Source organism: Rhipicephalus microplus, chromosome 8 (assembly GCF_043290135.1).
Source record: "Rhipicephalus microplus isolate Deutch F79 chromosome 8, USDA_Rmic, whole genome shotgun sequence".
In the NCBI taxonomy this organism is placed as follows: domain Eukaryota; kingdom Metazoa; phylum Arthropoda; class Arachnida; order Ixodida; family Ixodidae; genus Rhipicephalus; species Rhipicephalus microplus.
In genome coordinates, this window is record NC_134707.1 from 13,991,824 (window position 1) to 14,016,015 (window position 24,192).

General features: G+C 46.7%; 1 protein-coding gene across 2 annotated transcripts in view; it reads left to right on the forward strand.

Annotated features, from left to right (window-relative positions):
- sd (TEA domain transcription factor 1 homolog scalloped) overlaps nt 1–24,192 on the forward strand; it is a 237,377-nt gene that overhangs the window by 70,977 nt on the left and 142,208 nt on the right. For both annotated transcript variants that reach the window (XM_075871106.1, XM_075871107.1), the window contains exon 2: nt 16,530–16,581. The gene's annotated coding sequence lies outside the window, so the exon portion shown is untranslated. The remainder of the gene's footprint in view (nt 1–16,529; nt 16,582–24,192) is intronic.

Genomic DNA, 24,192 nt, shown 5'->3' on the forward strand with positions numbered 1-24,192 from the left:
TACAGCTTTAGTGGACCGGCGAGTTGTAATGCGATTTTTCTAATTGCTGTGACGTTTTTGCCCGTGGAAGACTTCATAATTTTTAAACGACCAGTTGGGTACTTGCCCAATTTCTCCGCTGCGTGTCGCTTAGAGTTCTTGCGTGCATATGGCGGAAGAATTTGAACGCGTTAGTGTTAAAGAGCTTGTTTCGCAGATGTTCTGGCGTCAGTATCGTTGGTTGTGAGCGAATAATCATCATCTTATGTGTGAACGAAAAAGTCGAGAACGATGCAGATAAAATAAAACGATAAAAATATTCGGCCAGAGCGGAGATCGAACATGGGTCGTTGGTTCCCCACTATGGATTGAACGCTGGAATGTGGAGCACTGGTCCTCGTCTCTTGTGTTCGTTGTTGAAAACTTTTTTTGCGCCGAGCAGTTTCATAATCGTATTTTAAAGCCAGTCACCTACTGAAAAAGTCACACACGCTATTGCGCCACGTAGTGGGCGGGCAACGAACTTCATAAAGGTTTCGTTCACCAAGTGTTTGAAATACTCACTAAGGACAGGATATCGCTAACGCGTTAAACTCTTAAAGGCGAAGCTTTGGGGTCCCCTAATTTTTTTCAGTTTCACCAAGCAATACAGCATCGCAGTAAATAATTGGTTGGTTCCTCGTGAAATGAAAGAGAGGGAAGGAAACGGGTCTCCCAATAAACTGCAAACGCTCTGTAAAGTTCGTTATTCCCACTGCATGGTAGTAAAGCGGATAGAAACTTCGTTAACCTCCCCGTCTCTTCTTTGTCTTTTCTATCTCTTTCTGAACCAGTGTAGCCGTGGTCCAGTGGTCAGAGCGTCCGCATTTGAGTTCGACTCTCAGTATACCGCGCGAGCACCCAAAGATTCCTTTAATGGGCAGAGGGGTACCCCTCGCTCGTCGCTTTGGGTGGCTAGTATACTTTTGAGCAGTCGTTTCTCGTGAAGGTAGCTTCGCTTCCCCACCCTTTTCTTTCCCACCCTTTCCTTTCACCCCCTTTCTCTAACGCCCAACAACATTGCATCCTGATCCCATTTGATGCGCAGAAAAATGGCACGGGATCCCTTATTGATACGTCTAAGGCGACTAAAGCGAAATCCATGTACTTTTTTTATTTTTCTTCACAGTCGATTTGAATTATTCACCACTCTCCCTCACGCACCTCTCTCCCAGCCACACACATGCCTTCCCGAAAGTTCCCAATGCCGTTTTTTATTGCTTCCGAGATCGACCAACCATTCACAAACCCATGACGTCATGGTATGATTATTTTTGTCATGACTCGTGTTGATACCGCCGGTGGTCGCTTGTCGCGTTTGATGAGGCATTCGAGGCTTGCACGCGCTTTCATGAGCGTCTCCTGCCTGAAATCGAGGAAAAGACGTGAACACAAGTGAAACAAGACGCCGACGACGAAAAAAGCAAATAAAATCAAGTTGTTCCAAGGCTCCTGTATGGCAGCCGAAATATCTCGCTGTCAAGGCCCCTTTAAGCGAGCAGAAACATCTCGCTTTTATTTGGCTTTATTGTAGCCAGCGTCTTGTTTTAATTGTCTTCCCGTCTCTTCCCTCGTCAAACCACTTCGCTTGCCTGCATCTGTTTCCCGCAGAAAAGAGATTAGGAGTGCGAGGAATGCCAGAGTGAACGGTGGCGCTGCAAATGAAAGAAAGAAGGAAGCCAGGAAAGAAAAAGGGCATGAAGGGAAGGAGTGAACGAAATAGGGAAGCCAAGTAAGAAAGACGGAAGAACCCAGTGGAAGATATTGAGCGTAATCGAGCGAACCCACTTCGCGGCTGACGGCGAAACGGGGATTTCAGCCCCGACGAGGCCTGCGCTTTTATGTACCCAACGCATCGCTTGCTGCTCCGATTGCATCTGTAGCGGTCTCTGGCGGCCAAATGGATTCGCGCCGGAGTGGCGGTGGCCATGCGGTTAGCTGACGGCTTTGGCTTCGGTGCGGATCAACAGATTGGCCTCTTGCCTGTCGTCTTTTCCCTACTTCCGATTCGAGGCTGAACGGCTGCCGGCCGTACAGAATCTCGTCCCGTACGGCTCACCAAAGCCTTGTCCTGAATATCTTTTGATTGTTTCGGTTCCTGTCTTTTCGTTTCATTTTCCCTACGTGAGGCATTCGGTGAGAAGTAGGCCTAGATTCCAGTGGTTGTCTTTGCTCTATTTATTTATTTATTTATTTATTTATTCATTCATTTATTTATTTATTTATTTATTTATTCGTTAAAAATGCCTTACAGGCTCGAAGGCATTAACCACGGGGAGCTTGTATGAATTCACTAGTAAGCTTGTGAAAAACAGGGTTGCAATGCAAGATAGCAATAACAACCATTAACAAAGCACAACCTAACAACATTAAGTGATATACATTAGAGACAGAGACAGGTTTATTTGCAGAAAGGCAGAGAGGTCGGCCTGTGTGATAGCTTGCTCCAGCCTGCTACTCTACCCTGGGGGATGAGAAAGGGGAGAAGAAAGACTAATGGATGACGATGGCGAGATAGATAGATAGATAGATAGATAGATAGGTATGTAGGTTGATTGATTGATTGATTGATTTGTGGGGTTTAACGTCCCAAAACCACCATATGATTATGAGAGACGCCGTAGTTGAGGGCTCCGGAAATTTCGACCACCTGGGGTTCTTTAACGTGCACCCAAATCTGAGCACACGGGCCTACAACATTTCCGCCTCCATCGGAAATGCAGCCGCCGCAGCCGGGAATCGAACCCGCGACCTGCGGGTCAGCAGCCGAGTACCTTAGCCACTAGACCACCGCGGCGGGGCATAGGTATGTAGGTAGGTAGGTAGGTAGGTAGGTAGGTAGGTAGGTAGGTAGGTAGGTAGGTAGGTAGGTAGGTAGGTAGGTAGATAGATAGATAGATAGATAGATAGATAGATAGATAGATAGATAGATAGATAGATAGATAGATAGGTGAGTATAACGAATTCTTTCTAGCTGGGAAACTTTTATAGCCGCGCTTATAGTCCAGTTGCTTTAAAGAAGTCTATAACCGCTCTTATGACCACAGTTGCAGTGTTGGTGTTTGGCCAAGGGCCCAACATGGCCTCACCAGTTAATGACCTACTGCGATATCGTTCAGTAAAAGAAATCTATGGTTGTCGTTCACGTGCGCATGCTGGGCAGTCACAAAATATGCACTCAAGTGTTTCTGGCACATCACAGTGTTCACAATTAGGACCGGTTTCACTGTGACCGATGATATGTGCGTAACGTCTTGTGTGCGCCACACCACGACGAATGCGGTGGGTCGTACTTGCGATGTGCCGCTTCAATTTAGGGGGCATGCGGAACCTCGTTTCCGGGTCCCATTTGCGAAGTCGCCGGTGTCGCCGTTCCGGTTTGTCCAGTGCTGAAGTGTGTAGCTGCGCAGCAAGTGATATACATTAACGAAATACAACAGCCTAGGCAACAGTATATTACACTAAGTCAAGAAAAGGCTGACCAAGGTGAAAACATTTCGGCTATCACACCGGGGCCTTGTTCATTATGAAGAGTTGAATCGGAAGGGTAGGAAGTTATGAGCTCATGTACGAAGATTGTTTAAAATGTTTGAACGTAAAAATGTACCGCACACACACGCATGCGCAAAAGGTTTTTCCATGAAACGTGATTTTGCACCGCCGCCGCAATCGCTGGCATTGGCAGCTTTATGCACCTCCGGTGGCTCTGCAGGGCCTCAGGGATCGGCCGGCGTTCGACCAATGAGATGACAGCATGTGATGATGCCATTGTGTTGCGCCACTGTATAGGCGTCATACTGATGTCACATATTTTGGTGACCTGTTACACACACACACACACACACACACACACACACACACACACACACACACACACACACACACACACACACACACACACACACACACACACACACACACACACACACACACACACACCATCATCATCATCATCATCATCATCATCATCATCATCATCATCATCATCACTGTCGTCGTCGTCAATTGATAAACACTTAAGTGCCTATTCAAGGCATTACAGAAACGGTGGGCGGAGAAATCAATGTTATAAGGACATGTAACGGTACGAATGCATTGTTGAAGCAATAACCGGTGCACAACAACGATTCATTAGCAATTTATAGATATCTCTTCTACAGTGACTGGACGTCAAGACCACGCTGCCCAGACCACTCTAAAGCTTGGAGTAATATATATTTCTGACAATGTTTTCGTGCGCTAGAAATTCCCGCGTTCTTCAGATTACCGTGACTGAATGCGGACGTCTTTCGGGGAAGGACCGCGACGTCAGTGAGTGATGCAGCAATGGCGTGTCAGTCTGGAGCGCTGCCGTCCGTTGCGGCCACTTTTTAAAGCCACATACACGTGGGCTTGCCATCGTCCTCTACGGCGCAGAAGTTTCCAGACTTCACAGAGTGTCGTTGACTGCCTGTGCTTGGCTGACTTGAGTGCTTCTTGGCGTGTCGTGGGCTTCGCTGTGGCTGCCTACTCGTATTATAAATACTGATGAAAAGAAGCGAGGGAGGCAGTGGCGACGACGTGTCTTAATCAAGGGTTGGTGTACTTCCCTGCCGCTTTATAATCGTACGACTTCCTCGACGTGTTACTTACGAATGCATTCGCGGACAGCTGCGCAGTTTCTTGCGCAGGACGAGACGCGCACCGGGGTTGGAAGGAGGGGGCGTGTTTAGTTGTGTAAGGTAAGGTGCACCGAGAGAGAGATATAGTGAAATTGATGTACACTCCTGGAATAACATTGTGAGGCCGGAAATAATTGTTAACAAAAAAAAGCTTGAAAAACATGTCAATTACCGCGAAGTGCACGGATATATTAAAAGAAAGAAAAAGAAACATGGCGCGAAGACAAACTTTCCGAAGAAGCACTTTTAGTCGTCGTAAGAAACTGCCCATTCACAATACAAAAATCACCACCCTGGTCATTTGAAAGCGAATGAATTTTTTTTTTCTTTTAGGGGCGAAGCTCGGTAGTGTCGAGCCATTTTCCCTGTCCATCGGCGTGACACGAATGGATGTTCACGTCGATATGGAATCCACGTAGATAGCCATATGGATATATAGTTGTCCATATGAATAAACATACAGAAATCTGTGAAACTATATGGACTTTATATGGATATCCACACCCATATGTTTAGCCATATGGATGTTTATATGGACTTACATATGTGAAGAAGAAGATGTGCCTGCAGCTAATAAACCTCTTCACACATAAACGGCTAATAAACCTCTTCACACATATGATTGTCCATACCCATATGGATATCCACATATGGATGGATATCCATATGGTTGTCCATATGAATATTGATGTGGGCATGTCAACGCTATACGCGCATTGTGATGAACAACTTTGGATATACTGTACACACGTGTTGTCACGTCTTTGCATGATCGAGCGGGCAATGTACGGCGGTTAATGATTCCCCGGAGCTTCGCCCACGCGTCATCATTCACTTCGCGAATATGGTGTGATTTTGTTTTCTGGGAGATGGTTATGTCCGCTAGGTTTCTGGTAAGCAGTAAATCAGTACAAACACGTCTACACTAACTACACGCGTGCACTCGCGCACACGTATTCGCATGCACACCCGCTGGGAAAACAGTAACGGCGAGGTTATGCAGTCACGTTTACCTTTCTTTACTGGCGCACGTAATAAACAACGTATTGCGCTAACCCGACTTCAAAGTGCTCAGGCCCCGTAGCGTTCGCATAGTTCTACCGTCCATTTACTTCCGCTCCGGAAGTGCGTTTTCGCGTGCTCTAATGACTTATCCACAGATGTTGCGTTTCCCCCTCTTAACTCAGTCATTCGTGGGACCTTCTCTCGGCTCTTTGTTTGACATTTATTATGATTTCCCTGGTATTCGCAACTCTGAGCGCTTTCTGAGTGGTAGTTTCGCTTGCTCTTGCTTGCTTGTTTTCCCAAGAACGCTTCCTGCTCGCGATTCTTGCAATTGTCCTTTTTAAATTTATTTATCTTCTTTGTTTTCTTGCTTGTTAGCAGTAGCTTTTGGGTTTCAGGAATTCATAAATCCTTCATTGTGCCCATGAGCATAGCAAGGGACGTCATGTGAGCAAAAAAAAAAAATCACAGCATATCCACAAAATAAGTGATGATGACTGGGGCGAAGCGTCCGTCACTCCGTCCGTGCTTCCGTCCTTGCGTCTGTCTGCCCGTACGTGCGTCCACTCGTGCTTCCATCTAGTGAACACTCTGAGTACCGCCATCTCGCTTATTTTTATTATAAATTTATCATCTACAAGTACCGCCATCTAGCGGACAATCCAAAGACTAAACGAGAGTATGTAACACTTATCTGCTGTCAGCGCTTTAGTTCACACCGAGAGTGCGATAATGACGCCGCGCCACGTTTTTCGCAACATGTGGGCATGCAGATATATGCCCGAGGGCGGGTATGTGCCACAGGTTAGGCACCACGACTGTGGGGGATACACAAGCCACGCCATAAGGAGCTTCGCCCCTAAAAAAGTCTGGTTTAATATCCAAAACCACACCGTGATGACTGCTTTTTGCAGGCTTGCTGGCGGAAACGCCACAAAGTTTCTCATTGCCAGCAGTTTCATTGCCGATACATATTACAACAGGGTGATCATCAACGCGCACTTGACAGTTGATTTCGAAAGCTTTTTGCCAGTGAATGTGAACGCTTGTATCCGTCTTTCTGCGAGGTATACTGGGCTGTCACTTTCAACAACTGCCGCCGGCCATCGCGAAACGGTGATTTGAAACTACATTTTGGCTTTTATTTGCTTTATTTCGTTAACAGGTGCTGGCGCTATTACCGCTAGAACACTTTTCCTCAATCAGTACCGGTATTCTGGGCCTGTTTACGAAGCCTTAAAACGAGCCCCGACTTCTTACGTAGAAACGTTGAATCGCGTGTTGAAGGGGCATTTAATTGCAGTGGCACTCAACTCAGCGTGCGATGGTTGCTGGCTCTTGCGCAACCCTGCATCGCATATCGTGCTGTGAAATGCATAATATTCTTGGCCGGACTGCGTCAGGCTCATTCTCCATAATTTTCCCGACTATTCCGTCTGCTTCCTGGAGCCACTGCCACTTGTCCGTACGCATGTGACGTCATCCGTGAGCAACGCGTTGCCTGCTTACCGAATGCCTTGTGCTCAATCCAGCACGCCTTCTGGTGTAGCTTCAGCGAACCTCTTTTCTCGAAGGACCACTCCAAAAAGCCCAGAGGAAGGAAACATTTAGTAGAAGTCACGTGATCGCTACGTCCTTACGCACTGCAGGCGCCAACCTAATGCTTATTGATGATGATAATTAAAACATTATTTTTGTCCGGAGAAGACGCAAGAGAGACCCTTCGCCAGTATCGCTTAATCTATTTCCGTTTCATAATAGGGTAGCAGACCACACACGTGTCTGGTAGTAGTTCATGATGAGGATGCTCCTGGAAAGATTGGCACCTGCCTGCTCAAGGGGATCAGCCAAGAGCTAGGGGTATCTATGGCCTTAACTTTTTTTTAACGCTACTAAATAGTCCGGCGTCAAGCCACGCCGCCGTTTCTTCATTTCCTCTCCCCTATTCCCTTTCTTTGTCGCTTCACCCTCACTCCTCCATGACAACTATGGGCGCGTATTAAGAGCGCCCAGCGCACTATAAGAATTGCCTGATGACGCAATCAATAGATGAATAGGGTTATTGTTCCAATATCGCACAGTCAATACCGGCCTATATTAGCCATATCATTCAGTCATCGCCAGCTGGTGCTAATTATTCATGACAGGTTCTCGTACATGGATAATATACTCGGGGACAAGTTTCTGTGACAATGAAGGGAAGGCTACGGGGCCAAAGTAGGAGTGTGTCATCGCTGTAGAGTATAGAGCCACAAATTTGCCCGTGTTTTCCGAGTGAAAGTAATAATAAAATATAACAGCACTCTTTTCTACTGAACGCTGTTTATGAAGAGGTGATACACGCACCGAGGAGATATTCATATCTGTGGTTGCTTTCTGACGAGTCGGTTCACGCTTTTGCGCGTCGGAAAACATCGCACGCAAAACGCGCGATGGTCAAAACGGCGTCTTCGTCTTTAGGTAAGCGCGCACCACCCTCCAGGTATTCCGGCGACTCGCCGAAGGAGCTTGGTGTCAAATTTCACTCACAAATAGCTCTTTGTGTAAGCATACGTATCAAATTGGGTGCAGTAGGATTACCTGAACACGGCCGTCATTTGAGACGCGAGCTGAACTGGACTGCTTCGCGACGGAGCACAGTAGCAGTAGCTCCACCCCCGTAGCTTTCCCTTCATTGCTACAAAATATTGTCCCCGAGTATACACAAGAACATAGCTAGCTCAGTGCGTGCTGCCATATTGAAAAGCATGTCGCGCCATCTGTTGCGAGTGCGGTGAAGCAACACCTATTCCCTGCCACGCGAGCAGACGCTCCGCAAATCAAATGCGAAACTGCACAACCTGAGTCCGGCAGTAAGTATGTTTCGCGCTGTTCCTCTCCTGGAATTTGTGCTGATTTTGTGTGAAACGTCGAGGAGACCTTCCTTGACAGTCCAAAATGTCTACAGCACGTGCATTACAGACTTCGGAAGCACCTTCATCAGGTACGTACTATTGCGATTGAAAGAATCACGTACAGCGGAAAGCGTTGCTTTCGATTCAGTCGCACTGCGGTGTGCCTTGGCTGTGGCAAGGCAGAATTTGTGCTGTAAGTGGGCGTCAACGTATAATCTTGCTCGAATTCGCGTTGATCCACTGCATGTGCTTATCATATGCCGCTCATGCTGGGCACTCGAAACACACACGAGTCGCTAAAGTGCCAACCAGAACAAGATTTTAAAATGCTACGGTGGCGTCTACCGAAAGCACAGATTCGCCTAGTGAGTCTAGACATGGCAAAGTTCGAAACATGCCGCAGTCGAAAGCTACGCTTACCGGGCCGTTCACGTCTCTTTGCGTCGCTATAGTACGCCGTTACAATTGTATACGTGAGTGGTGCTTGCATCCACGCGTGAGTCGGATTGCACGCAGCCTGCGAAAAAGTACGGCAACGATTTGGTGCCGCATACTATACAGGCATACTGCACGCAAAACGCATCAAATCCCGGCTGCGGTGGCTGCATTTCCGATGGAGGCGGAAATGTTGTAGGCCCGTGTGCTCAGATTTGGGCGCACGTTAAAGAACCCCAGGTGGTCGAAATTTCCGGAGCCCTCCACTACGGCGTCTCTCATAATCATATAGTGGTTTTGGGACGTTAAACACCACAAATCAATCAATGCACGAAAAACGCTGCTGTAAAGCGGAACGGCTGGCGTCGCGCTTGAGTAGACTCAACAATTATTGCTCGTACACCTTCACAGGACTCGTAGTTTTTTTCCTGCCGATTGCGATTATATCCACTGCCGGCGGAACTTGGCGCTTTTCGCTGCGGATGGAAAATCTGCGCAATCAGGATACACCACACCAGCATGATTGCCGCATCGTGTATGGATTTTGACAGACAGGGCTTAGTAATATCTTACTCTTGCTCTGGTTTTTTTTTGCATCCGAAGACGGCGCAGTGGTACCCAGATGGCTTCCAATAAGCTAGCGCAGCGTGAACAGGTGCTTTTGTTTTTCACATTTTAAAGTTCCAGAGCCATTGCTTGCCATGCTAGTGAGGCACGCTTTGGCAGTTCGAAACAAATTATTGGGCCTCTGGTTGCGAGGGTATACCGCCGAAGGCGCCTGGGTACGAGATAGGCGTGCTCTCTTTTATAGTACTAAGCGATGAAACATGGCAATTTAATTTAATCTGCACTGTTCACTGTACAGTGTTTTAAAATGTAAATGCAAACATGGTCAGGACCACCGTTTTACGAGAAGACGACCATCAATAACCACCACAAAAAAAAAAAATCAACGTTAACCGACAAAGAGTACCGCAAATCGACGTCCCCGCCGGCGCGCCATGGTTGCCTACGCTCCGACGCCTCGACGCCGAACACAGCGGGGCGCGCTCCGCCGTCATCGCTTCAAACGCGTCGAGCATTCGCTGCACGGACAGGCTGTGTGTATGCATGTCCGCGTGAACGGAGCGGTTGGGACTCTGGCGAGAGAGAGAGGCTTGCAAAGCAAACACAAATAACGGGTCAGATAACGAAGCTAAAACAGAAGCGATCGCTAAACGAGAGATGCGGGACCCGCGGGAGATGTAGAAGAGGAGGGCGGACGCTGCGCGACGCGACGCCAGGCCGATTCGCGGAAGACCGGAAATGAATGCACCGGTGCATGTCTAAAACCAGTTCTATCGGGTTACCACGGCTGCGGCCGACGCCGGCGCCTACACGTCGCACGTGCACGAGCGCCCTCTCGCATTCGTGCGCGGACTGATCGGTGGATGAATTCTCACGCGGAGTCAATAGGAACTCGGCGGCGTTTATAGAGAGTTTTAGTACTGTGTACGCTGCGTACGTGGCGGCGTTGCGTACGTAAAAACGCCACGTTTTGCATAGTGCGCATGCGCAGACCGCAACGCGCACGTATCGCATTACGTACGCTGCCGGTACGTACGCACGCATGAGATGCGTGCGTGCGTACGTATGAGCTGATCGCGCCGCTCTCGAACAAGTTCGCGACAGCGCGAGACTTCGTTTTGCAAAGTGGCGGCATCGAAGGCAAGCACCAACCGGCTCTGTGGCTTAAAATATTGCCCTATGCTGGCTATAACACTTGGATTGGCTCACATTGGCTGTCAACAACACGTGCTTCTATTTTGATCTACCAGATGGCGCAACGCGCTTCACGCTCGTTACGTACGCGGGTACTACGGCGTACTAAAAGCCGATTAGTGGCCAACGACGCCACGTAGCGCAAGGCGCTTGCGTGATGCGTACGTAGAACCATTCCGCAGTACTAAAACTCTCTAATATCGGCCGAAATGCGGCAGCACCGCAGCACGTGTCGTTAGGTCATGAAAGTAGTGGATTGCTTTTGTAGAAGATTAACAGCGCCACACGGACATTCTATAGATGGCTTGCACTAACGTCAGTGAAGCAGCCAAGTTCAAGCACCAGCATGCATGGTTGGACGCAAAGTTTTGATGTTACGTTAGTGTTATCTAATTACTAACTTATCAGTATATCGTATATCACTAACTTATCAGTACATCGCACGCTGGCTCCTTCGTTATTCGCGCGCAGAGGGGAAATAACGTTGGAGCGGCGTCGTTATCATACTGCTCACGTTGAAATCACCGCGTGTTTGTGTGCCCTTTGCATTATCTAAGCCGTCGTGCTGCAACGGTAGTATGCATCCGTGACGTCACGGAAGTCCTTGCAGCATGCAAATTATCACAACGTTGTCTCACCCCTGTAGTTATGGCTGCAATTACCGCCATTGGTATACCACCACAACTACCACCACCGACAGCAATGACATCTGTGATTTTAAGTCCGAAAACCACGATATCATAATTGTGCGCGCTGCAGTTGATGGCTCTGGAAATTTCGGCCGTCTGCTGTCTTTTAAAGTGCACTGTCATCGATCAGCAGATGGGTTTCTAGTATTTCGCTTCTTTATAAATGCGACCACTGCAGCCGAGCTGCAGTTGCCATCTCTCCCTTGTTGAAACTCTTCGGTGATTTGTCGTTTAATGGCAGCTAACAACTCAATGGTCCCATTTTTTTGTATTACCTTTAGAATTTTCGCATTACTGGAGGAAGGGGCGTACAAACACACGAGTTGAATAAAAAAAAAGAATGACGACAATAATACGAACACGTGCAGGTTGCAGAATGAAGCGAGATATTCTTTGCACAAGTATACACTCTATAAAGGTCTGATGATCACCTATGATCGCTGAGCGGCGCTCTGTTGAAGCTTGCCAGTAGTCAAGGAAAAAGTGTTTTGATACAGGAAGTAACTTAGTGGTACAACTCGCGAGTACTCGTATCCTAATTGAGTAACACGGATACCAGTACACGGAAACGCTCGCAGTATACGCCTTTGCCGGTGCACGTATGTCGTTGCGTAACGCACAGGTGCATTCCACGCGACATCCCTGCGATGATCTTTTTTTAATTACATGTATACCTAAAATTGAGAAACAGATGGCAAGCTCGTATGAATGTTAGCTCGCCGCACGCGGGCTCCCTACAGCTCCGCCCGGCAGTTTCATCCGATACGTTTACCTGACTTCCCCCATAACAATGCGTCCAAAGGATGCATCCACTTTGCGCGCAGCAGCTACATGGAGCGTATTTACGACGTATTTCCGCCGCCTGCGCGTCCAGTCGCGTCAATAATGTAGTGACAGAGAGCGTGGCTTCGGAAGAATACAAAATGAAGAAAACGCGAGAATCGCTGCTATATACGACATATACGTGTTGTGTGTCTGTATTTCCTGTCTTTAGTCGCGATATATATATATATATATATATATATATATATATATATATATATATATATAATCATTTGTGTGTGTGCGTGTGTGTCTCTAAGTAGACGATGTATCCTTACATCTGCTCTAATGGTCTCCTTAATGTGCAAATTACGTGCGTGATGTTTGCGTAGACACGCACACACACACACACACACACGCACACACACACACACACACACACACACACACACACACACACACACACACACACACACACACGTAGACACGCGCAAACGCAGCATCGTAATTATCATCATTTTTATTGCTTTTCTCAACAAGCACTAGTCCCGCATTTCCTGTTATGATTGCGCGTACACGGGTGGTGTACCTGGCGCGAGAGGGCGTTGCCGCTCACCTATTAGAGAAAAAACAACAAGTAAACAAAAGCGGGGGTCTTGCCTGGAAGGTGCGGTTACCGAGGCGTATACCCAAGCGGCCTGGTCAGTTTGCTTCATGATTTTTTCTCTGCACGCTTTCCTTTCTTGCTTTTTTAAAGCTCCACGGCTCTTTTCCGCCTGCAGTGCTATTTACCTACAATGTCATTGTACATCGGATCAGGGATTATTGAGGATTGTTGTTTGCGGTACAGTGCTCCCTGCAGCACCGTGGAGTTTGTTTTGCGGCGTGGAGCGTGATTAAAAGTTACGTAAGTAGCTCTTGAAAGCTCTTATAAAACCATCACTGACCGTCATGCACTGCGGCAGCCTGCGCGTTCGCGTTTTCTGTGCGTCGTGTGCGAGTTTATACAACAAATTTCATTTCTATCTGAAGCAAATTAAACGGCTCTTGGCGCTGAATCCAATCTATGAGCAGAAATCTACGAGATCTTTAAATTTCGGATCACGCTTTCTTAATCATAGTGGCGTAAACTTTCTCTGTATTCTCCTATGAAAGGTGGGAGTGGGGGGGTGGAAGGGAGTAGGTGACGCCTGCCCCCGCCCATTTTCTATTTCCCTCCCACTCGTTACCTCAGATCAAAATGCCGCGAAGAAATAAAGCACCCGGGGACGAAGCACCGTGCATTAATTGTTAATGCACGGTGCTTCCTCCCCGAGTTCGTATAAAATTCCTCCCCGGCCGCGTTTATAAAATAATTAAATGACGGTTACGCTGATCAAAATAAAACAGCATACGCAGTGAAACGCCATACACGTGGTCTTGTAGGTTCTGTCAGCATATTCCGTTATACAATTTCCTCGTTGAGACGTCTGTTGTTGTGGCGTTCGACTGTGCACGTTGCGGAATCGAATAAGCAGTGATGTGCGCTCGTAGACGGATTGTGATTATATGAACGCTTCGAGTATATGCATGCAGCGATACTTGACGGACTCTTCTAACGTGGACAGACACGAACGCTCTTTGGAGTTTAAACTCAGGTTCGCCGCTAGATGTAGCTGGTGTTTACAGGTCTTTGTAAAGGCGTCGAGAAGGGAAGTGCGGTAGCAAGTGATCGATTCAATAGTGCCTTCCCAACCAAGTGGCTTTGAAAAGATGAAAAAGGAAGAAAAAAGCGCAGTCCCGTTACTGCCTCTCTTAAACGAGGGCACCTCCACAGTTAAGCGCAGGGAAGGGGGAGATCCCTACTGAAACGTTCCGTATACGATGTCCAATAATTCCGTATGTTTCCGTAAGAATCTTACGGATATATATGGAAAATATCGAGGAAACATATGTAGTCTTTATGAAAACATATGGAATTATTGGACCCGCGTACGGAACGTTTCAGTAGGGATGGGAATTACAGAGACAGAATAGAAGAGGTAAGAGTAGGGTGGTGAAAAGCATTATAGTGCCTTCACCTGTTTTCCCCGTACATGCCTCGAACATTGTTTCTCTCGGGACGCACACTAAGTGGACGTCATACACTGTCGTTATGCACGATTCCGTGGCAGTGCCTTCTCGACGGCGCACCGAGATCGCAACTGAGTTAGTGTGAACTCTACAGTGTATAACTATAAACACTGCATCAGGTGCAAGCCTTGCATAAGATGAACACTGCTGTACAGACATGTTGTGAGCTTTGCATTCTTCTGTGCGTGCTTTAATTAACCGCCTCACTTGAAATTCGCTACATTGAAATTTCCAAATTCAGGGGGGGGGGGGGTGTTGTATCCGTGCAACGCTTTCTGTGTTGTTGTTCTAACTGTTGTGATTTTATGTTCGGAAACCACAATATGAGTACAAAAGATGCCGCAGTGCAGGACTTCAGAAGTTTTGACCATTCGGTCTTCTTTAACGTTCACCTGATTCTAAGCACAGGGGCCTCTGGCATTAGGCCTACGCGGAAATGTGACCCTGGATTCGATCCCGCTACCTTCAGGTCAACAAGCGACCACTGTAACCGCTGGACCACCGTGTAGTTTATTTTTCGTGCGCAGGTGCCTCTTTTACACCGTCAGCCTGTGTCGTTTTCCTTCATCCCGACTCGAGAAACAAGTAATTCAGCTTCGGCCACGAAGTCGTCGTGTAAGACATATAGCTGCCGTTTACGTCTCATGCATACTACGTCCGCTTCCGACCGTTTTATATGTGGTTCTTTTTTCGAGTTTTTTTTTTTAACGCGAGACATTTAAGCGATCACAGGTACAGATGCATACCACGGATAATTTATCGCATCCGGTTGTTTACGGACACGCGCCGGCTCACCGAAGTGAAAGAGATTCGGCATGACAAGAAAGAAAGAAAGGACAAAAGGAAAGAAAGAAAGGAAGGAAGAAAGAGAAAAAGAAAGAGAAAACGTACCTGAGCGACCAATAACATAAGAATGTCTCGGCAATGCACCTTTTGAGGATCTGTATTTCTTGTACTGCTAGTGTATTTTCTATATCTCTTTCTCTCACAGGCACACTTTGTCAGTTTTGAACACCGCAACGTTGATGATGCGTCCCGCGTACAACAGCGCCCGCGATCACAATAGAAAGGGCGGGGGGAATTGCGAGAGAAGGAAAGTCGTAAGGAGGAGAGAATCGACCGCAGAAGTGAAAATGAAGGCACAAAGGCGTCGCCATTTACCCAGACGAAATCGTTCTCGCGAATGCGATATAATAAGAAAGCGAATACAGAGAAAAAATATTGCACAATAAAGTAGACAGCGACGGGGCCATCAGGGCACTCCGCCTGGCAACCACGGCCATAGTTGCGTGCAGTGAGCCCTGACGGGCGCCACACGTGGAGCTTTCACTTAAAAAAAAAATAAAATTTCGTAAACAGGACTTCTCGAGCGTTTGGAATATTCGGCAGCGTTGGGGCTTTAACGCTATAAAACTGGTAAAAAAAAATGACGTCGCTAGGTTCTTCGCGAGACGTGAAGTGGTTCGGGGAATCACGACGAAGTGCAGAATGAACGTTCGGTTAAAATTACGCATTAATAACTCAAAGGAGATATCGCTTGGTTTTTAAAGGCACACTGTGTACAGGCTAGATAGACGCATGATGGGCCGGTGTTGGGCAACAACCAGGAACTCGAAGCAGAAAACACGTCCAAGTCGACGCAGATTCAGACTGAACCACACCACAGGTGTGAGCTGCGTTTCCTATCTTCTCGTAACAAAAAAGAGAGAGGGGCGGGGAAGGAGGTGACGCTCATGTAGCTAACGAATCTATATGCACTGTAGATATGATAAAATATTGTTGAAAAGAAATTGAGTAAATTTTAAATGTGGTCAAATGTGTTGATTTTTACCTTTTTTAATGAAATTGCACGAGATTGTTGGAATCATCTCTGCCTTCTTGATTTCTCTTGTCTGGGTACATTAAGAATGAATAGCAAGTTTTCTTCTTTAGTAATAGTTATTTTACGTTGCAGTAAAACCATACAAACAATCTTTTTGTTATGACTTGAATCACTTCATTATCTGCTTGTTTTATACTGCCTTTATTAAATAAACACCCCTGAATAGTTTCTGATGCCTCTGCCATTTGTGTTGCTGTTTTTCACATGGTTGTTGGGGGTACGTTAGTCGCGTTACTTTACCTTATCAAATGTTTCCTTCATGCATATATCTTGAGAACTGACTTTCTTGCATTTTTGTTGTTGTTGACAGATCCGGCATCGCGGACGTATAGGAAGAAAAGAGGCTGCTGGTTCGCTGAAACGTGCGTATTTATCGATTTCTCGGACTTTTCCCAACGCCGTTGGTGATGCGTCATCTAGTAACCGCATCACCGCAGCGCCCATAGCGGTGTTTGTTCACTTCGACCGAGAGGTGCGCTGGGAGCGATCGCTTCATTATGTTCGCTGTTGAAGAGTGTGATCGCGCGCCAGGAGTGAGTACGTGTTGGGAGTGAACACGTGCTGGGAGCTAGCACGTGGAAGCTAGCACGTGGGAGCTAGCACGTGCTGGGAGCTAGCACGTGGGAGCTAGCACGTGCTGGGCCCTACCCTTAGGAGGTTCGCCCTTGAAAATCAACTTGGAGGATGCTTAGGCTTCGCATTTAATACATAACTCTGATAACGGGTCGTGTTCGTATCGCCTTCTCATTCGCCCCCTCTCCGCCACCCCCCCACACACACTTCACGTCTCGACAGACATCTAAACATCCTGTGAGGAAAGGATCGTCTGCGCGTCGAACAATGAGATGTCAGCGCGGACGATGTGGCACGAAGTTCCAACATTATGAAATCTGTCCTCCATTTGCAATCCTACTGACGAACTTCATTCCTCGTTATGATGAAAAATAGAGTTGGGGAAGGTATTAGCAGTGGTTTAGAGAAAAATTTCATACAAACGCGTACTAGTTATGTTTCATCGTGTATTGTTAGTAATGCGCCATTCGACTTACTAACCAGTAGTGCATGAGAGTTGGTAGTTTAGAGGTCAATGAACATGCATTTGGATTGTTTTGAAATGAGAGCGCACTACTTGCTGTCCGCGTCTAAGTATTGTGCTCTCATTTCAAAATAATCATGTATCACCAACTCGCCCAATCAAACATATTGACAAAATACATTTGGACATCGCCTATATAAAAACCCGATTTTTATCGAAAATAATTAGGGCCGGTATCATGTGGATAATTATGAGATGCACTATTTTTTCCCACTTTGCCTTCTCATTTTCTTTAATGTACTTAATTTAAAAGCAGTACAGTGCAATTTAGTTGATTTGGAAAATGTGTCATTGATGGCAGCAATAGCTTGAAGTCGGCACAAAAAAAAAGAGGTTTCTTTTACGGGTGGCTCGTTTTTTGGCTAGACACGGCCAGATGAATCCAACCGGCTAATCGACCGGCAAGTAATTGGGGACAACAGTTATTCTCTATAACAGGGGTGTAGTAATTATGACATACACTGCAATGAATTAAAGTGGACTAAAAACAGCCTTTCCGTCGCAAGGATCCGAACCCACCACCTCCAAATGACGATTAACTTTCTTGGCCAATGTGGCAAGTGTTCCATACTCGCCATCCTGCCTACGAGTGGCGCTGGTTAACACTCCCAGGGATTGCATGTACAGAAATGCACAACGTACTTCACAAGGAACCGCCGTACGTCTTCTTTGAATGGGTAGAGCATCGTATACAATGTAATCCGATGGTCGGTATGAATCACACCGGCAATATGGGTTGCTTAATTAGGTCATAATTAGTGCACACTTTTAAAAACAGCAATCAATGAAAACAATTGACTTAGTTGTCATCTTTACCTGCTTGCTACATATTCTGTATTATATGTTTATTCATGAAACCTTTTTCGATTACTATAATAGTGTCGGCAACCTGCAATCCGATAACTTTATTTGTTGTCTTGTTTACTAACTTGGTTTTCCACTCCTGCATTGGCTAGTATATGGCCTGCAGTGTGTCGAAATAAATAAATAAACAAATAAATAAATAAATAATATAATGAATGAATAATAACAGTTTCGCCGCAAGAACGAAGGAATGAATGCGATAGCCACAACTTGGACTGTAACGCTGAGAACGGCAAGCCTATCGAACGTGCAGCGCGCTGCTCACGCACAAATGACGCACGAAAACAACACACAAGAGGTAACTAACAACGCTTACAGCTCGACACTTAATGCACTGTTTAAACAAAAACGATGCACAAAACTTAATCGCAGGTACTGTTGTGAATGGGACTTGACAAGTGTCCCAGTTGTTACTTCGCTGTGTTTGAAAAGCGCGCGCTCGTTTTGCAAACGGGCTCTGTCCAGCGAGTGAAGGATGGCGTCCGGCAACTAAACGGAATCGTTCTGGTGAAAGCCGAAGGCACTCAATTCTCCCCTACCACAGGAAAAGTGCGCAAATGAGGCTCCTTCCCTCCGCGGAGCAAAGCGCATCGCGACGAGCTGGGCGCCGAGCTTTACGCTTAGCACGCTCATCGCGCCTTCTGGCTGGTAATGCTGAAAACATGCTATATCCCCCGAGATAGGCGCCGCCAACGCTAAGTTGTAGGTATTAACAGCTTGCAGTTTCAACATCGAAGGAGGTGCTCCTTCGTGGCTCAGTAGCTAACGCTGCGCGCTCACGAAGGAAAGGTCAGACGTTCTGTTCCGCGTGCCTGTCTTTTTCTAGATTATTTCTTTTTCTTGCGCTTTCATATATATATATATATATATATAGATACATATTTATATACGGTGATTAATGGCGGACGCCAATGGCAAAATTCAGCTGAGAGTGCACCTATAATTGATTTCGATAAAGTAAGTTAAATAATAAATGAACAAATGAATGAATTTGAAGTGACCCCTTTTATTTATTTCCCTGACCACATTTTCTGTTAGTTTCATTACCTTTTTAAGTTAACTTGTAACTTGTAATCGGCACGTGAGATTAACTTGTAATCGGCACGTGAGATCTCTTTCGACGTGCACCGTCGGATATTAATTCCGTTTATCTACCCACCAGCGACTGCACCGAATTTCCCTGGCGGCGGCGAATGAAGGCCATTGAGAGAGAAAGCGGGCGAAGGCCTTCGGCGAAAAAGCCGACGGCAGCGCCTCGCCCGCTGTGGCGCGCGGTGTCCGGAAATGCTTCTCTGCTGCGAGCGCGGTCACAGTGTCGACGGCGCCATAGTATCTTCCTTCCTAGTAAGGTTGCCGTCAACCGGGCCGCCGTGCAAACTCTCTCCGTACTCTCCCGCTTAGCGTGACTCCGAACCGCCGCCGGGGTTTGACCTTCAAATCGGCTAAAACAGCGGCGGAAAGACTGAGAGGATTGTGCGGCAGACCTGCACATTGCAAGCCACTTGCGCGTTTGTGTGCGTCGCCGTAAGGGATAACAGAATTACTCGAAAGAAACGATTAAACACCAAATTTATTTTTTTCGGATACATTTAAGAAGGAATTTAGGTTGTATCACAACTTACTGCTGGCCGAAAGTAGTGACTTTACAGTACTATTACTTTTGAACTCCGATATACATTATTTACAGCATATATGCACCGAAGATAAAACTCACAGGGTACGTGCATCCGCCAAGAATAAATTCATAATATTCATCGTTTTCATGGAAGTCGATGCGTTTCAGATTGGCGCCTTTCTCCGAAAGCTTTCTGCGAATAGCGTGGTTTTGCAAGGCCTCCAAGATTGTAAGCATTGCAATCTTTCTGCCCATCACCTTGTTTTGCACTGCCTCCGACATCGGCCCAGCTTTTACAAAGCAATGTGGCCATGTGATCACGGCACTCTGTGACGTCACATTGATGTCATGATGGCGTTACAAATAATGTATGGTGATGTCTTTTCGCAATGATGATTCTTTCCACCATTTTCGCGCACTGGTCAATCATCTGAGCCTTTATCCTTAATAATAACTGTTGGGGGTCCTACGTGCTAAAATCATAATATGATCATGAACGGCGCTGCACTGAAACGCTCCGGAAATTTCAACCACCAAGGAGGAAGAAGAGGAAAGTGAGATTATTGGGTCCTGCAGAACACCCCCAGCTCAGTCGACCACCAGGAGTCTGACGACACCTGAATCTTAAGTACACAAACCTCTAGCATCGCGTTTTCATCGATATGCGGCTTTCGTAGTCGGGATTTGATGCCGGAATCTTTGGCTCGTGGTTTATATCCACGAAGCTCCCATGGGGGGTTTATTATACGATAGTTATGGCATGAGAACAGCACGACGACAGAGGAACAAAAAGGAGACAGAACGACGACCCTCTGTCGTCGTTCTGTTCTCGCGCGTTAACTATCGTCATGTCATACCAACTAGCCCAAACTGCCACACATTTAGGTTTATTATACATTGGAGACCTTGGAGATTATTCCTCAGCTTGCAGAAATCATGTTCTCCTGTTCTTTATTTCTTTCCCTTTTCGGTCAATTTCAATGACATAAAATAAGCAGAGAGGCAATATTTTAGTTAAAAAATTAGAAAAGGAGGACTACTCTTCTCCTAAATATTTGTTAGCAATGATTGATTACGTTGCTCATTACATCCACATATATTTTATTTATGGTTTCATTACTGCAATGATATTACTGCCAAGCCTGGTCGTCGTATTCGTTGTTTCCGGCTTATGTTTTCGCAACCTTTCTCGATTACTTCATTCGTCTTGCCATTGCGGATGCTGCCAAATTCCGCTATACTGGCGTATTTCATAATGGTGGCATTTTTTAAACCGATCACCAAGGCTTTAGTAACATTTGAGGCCATTCAAAGCGAAAATGGGGTCATGCTGTTCGAACATGCCGTAAAATGTGCGTTACACGAGTACACAGTCAATGTAGTAATCTCTCAAGCATTCAGTTTTGTAGTAAGTACCATGCATCAAGAATCTGGTAGAGCGTGGTAGAGCGCGCGAATTTCGGAAGTCATGCTTGAGGCCTCCATCTAAACCCAAGAAACCTTTGTCCACAGCAGCGACTGTCAGCTGCTGTGTCTTCTGGTTGTACGCTTCGACAGAATTGAGAGCGGAGTCTAAGTACACGGCGCCCGAATTTCTTAGTCCATGCACGAAGGCTCGACATTCTAAGACAAGCAAACCTTATTCTGCAAAGACCGTCAGCTTCCTTTTATGTTCTTTGACTTTACGCGTTGATCAGGCAGAGCATGGTGTGCGCACTCTAAAAAAGGAGCAATTTGACTCTTTTTTTTGATATACAAGTTACTCCCATATGCACAGCTCCTTTTAAGGAGAGGGCTCGGTGGCTCTTCTTCTGAGAATCGCAGGACGTAACACTTTTTTTTCAAAGTGACGTGGTAACTCTTTTTACGGGATCGTGTGAAAGGAGAGTCGATATGTTCCTGTAAAAATATTTACAGTTGTGACAGTCACATGCGTAGCAAAAGAAAAGTCAAGGGACTACTTTTATTTTAAAGTGTACAGAGTGTGGCACCCGAATCTTAGAAGCACTGCGTCAAGGCTCGACATACTAAATCCCAAAAAAACGTTTTTCTACAGAGAGCTTCAGCTCTCTTTCATGCCTGCTTGCTGTACTCGGTGATCGGGCGGCGTGCGGAGTTACACTCCAAAGAAAGAAGTCATTTGGCCCCTTTTTGCTACACAAGTGGTTCTGATATGCATAACTCTCTCTAGGGAGCCTAGTTTGACTCCCTTGTCGGGAGTCGTAGGACGTATCACTCTGTTTTACAGTGACGCGATGACTCCTTTTGCAGTGCATCGTGTAAGAAGAGTCAACGCGTCCCTCTAAAGAGAGTTACACATGTGAGAGCCACATATGTAGCGAAACAGAAATAGAAGAGTCAAATGACTCTTTTTTTTAATTTTAAAGTGCACGGTGTGCGGCACCCCAGTCTGGGAAGCAGCGCATCCATGGTCCACATACGAAGTCCAACCAACCTTTGTCTACGGAGACCTTCAGCTGCCGTGTCCCATCGGCATGCTGGTTTATGTGCATGTTTACGCTCCCGCGCTTGTACGTGCGCTGCCCGCACGTGCTTCGAACGCGCGCCGTGCTTTTCACGGCACCGGGCATTGTTCGCGTTGACGGTGATGGGTTCCCGCCGCACCGCAGCTAACGCTGTACACGCTTGCCGACGCTATTTTGGTGCGTTTATTTTTCGCCATTCACTTGCGCTGCGGCATACCTCCCGCCTTCTTTCGCAAGGAGGAGCATTTGTTGATCTGGCGTTGTGTGCGTAGTTTACTGTGAAACGTAGAAAAACGCATGGCAACTTTCGAGATTTTGATGTATGCGCCGATTGATTAGTCGACCATTAACCGATGACGTTGTGTTAGGTCCTTGGCCTGACGCCAGCAGCACACATGTGGTTATACGAGCCGTCATAGCTTTCCTAGAAGCCACTGGACTGGATGCACGTCTGTAGAGTTACCCGGCCTAATAAGAACATATCATCTCTCTACCTTACCGTCGTCATTCCGCACTCTTTCACTGCCCAGTCACCCTTCCCCAGTGTAGAGTAGCAGGCCAGAGCAAACTATAGCTCAGGCCGACCTCTCTAACTTTCTGTAAATAAATTCTCTCTCTCTTGATGTATTCAAGGGCCCGTATTTGCAAACAAACATCATGCTTATCTCGCGTTATGGTTATAGGTCTTTTGTCTTTATTACGCTTGGCAAGCAAATCGTTGCAGTGTTCACAAAGAAATCCTGTAGCTCGCTTTTAGCCTTTTACGCTTTGTGTTCTTATTTAACACACATATCGACTATAGAAACTTAAGGAAGACGTAAGATAATGCTTAGGTCGGTTTTCTAGTACGAGGGTAAGGCTATCATTCGGTGCAGAAAAGCGAATTTGTCTGTGTGCGCACTGAGAACGTGTTAAGTCAACGATCAATCAGTTGAAGAGGCAAATGTCTGCCGCAGTGCTACGTTGGTTATGACGCTCGGCTGCTCACTAGAAGGTCGCGGGTTCGATCACCGCCCGCGGTGGTCGCGCTTTAATGAAGGCGAAATGCGAGACTACCCATTCCCTGTGGGATGTCGGTGCGCGTTGACGCAGCCCCGATGACTGAAAGCGGATCGTAATTGTTTCGTGGTTTTGACGACTCGTAAGACCTTGTACATATTCTTGTTGACTTGAACGCTTCAATCTCGCAAGTGGTGTTTTCGTTTAATCATGCAACGCCCCAATCGCACGGTACGTGACGCGAGAAACAAAGTAGAGTCGGTTCCACTCAGTGTTCTCAGAGTCTGTCTGGTAACTCCTTAACGCAAACGCGCCCCGCCGCGGTGGTCTAGTGGCTAAGGTACTCGGCTGCTGACCCGCAGGTCGCGGGATCGAATCTCGGCTGCGGCGGCTGCATTTTCGATGGAGGCGGAAATGTTGTAGGCCCGTGTGCTCAGATTTGCGTGCACGTTAAGGAACCCCAGGTGGTCGAAATTTCTGGAGCCCTTCACTACGGAGTCTCTCATAATCATATGGTGGTTTTGGGATGTTGAACCCTACAAATCAATCAATCAACCCTTAACGCAAGCGCGTAGCGTATCTCAAATAGCCAATGTTGCCACATAGTTGTTGCCACATAGTTGTTGCCACAAATAGCCAATGTTGCCATAGCTTTTGCCACATAAAATGGCGCCAACTATGGAGAATAAGAAGCCGCTAAGAAACACGTAATCCATGTCCTCCAAGATTTCGGTAGCATCCATCGCCATTTACTAAACCTACGGGATAGATTATTTGGGTACAGTGGTGAGCACTGTTAGGGGGAACGCGGCTCAGTGTGGCAGCGCATTGCGGAGCGCCAGAGCAGCCGCGCATCGAATACAAGTGGCACAGGTGCCGACGAGAGTGCCGCTCTTGCTGTATTACAGACAAG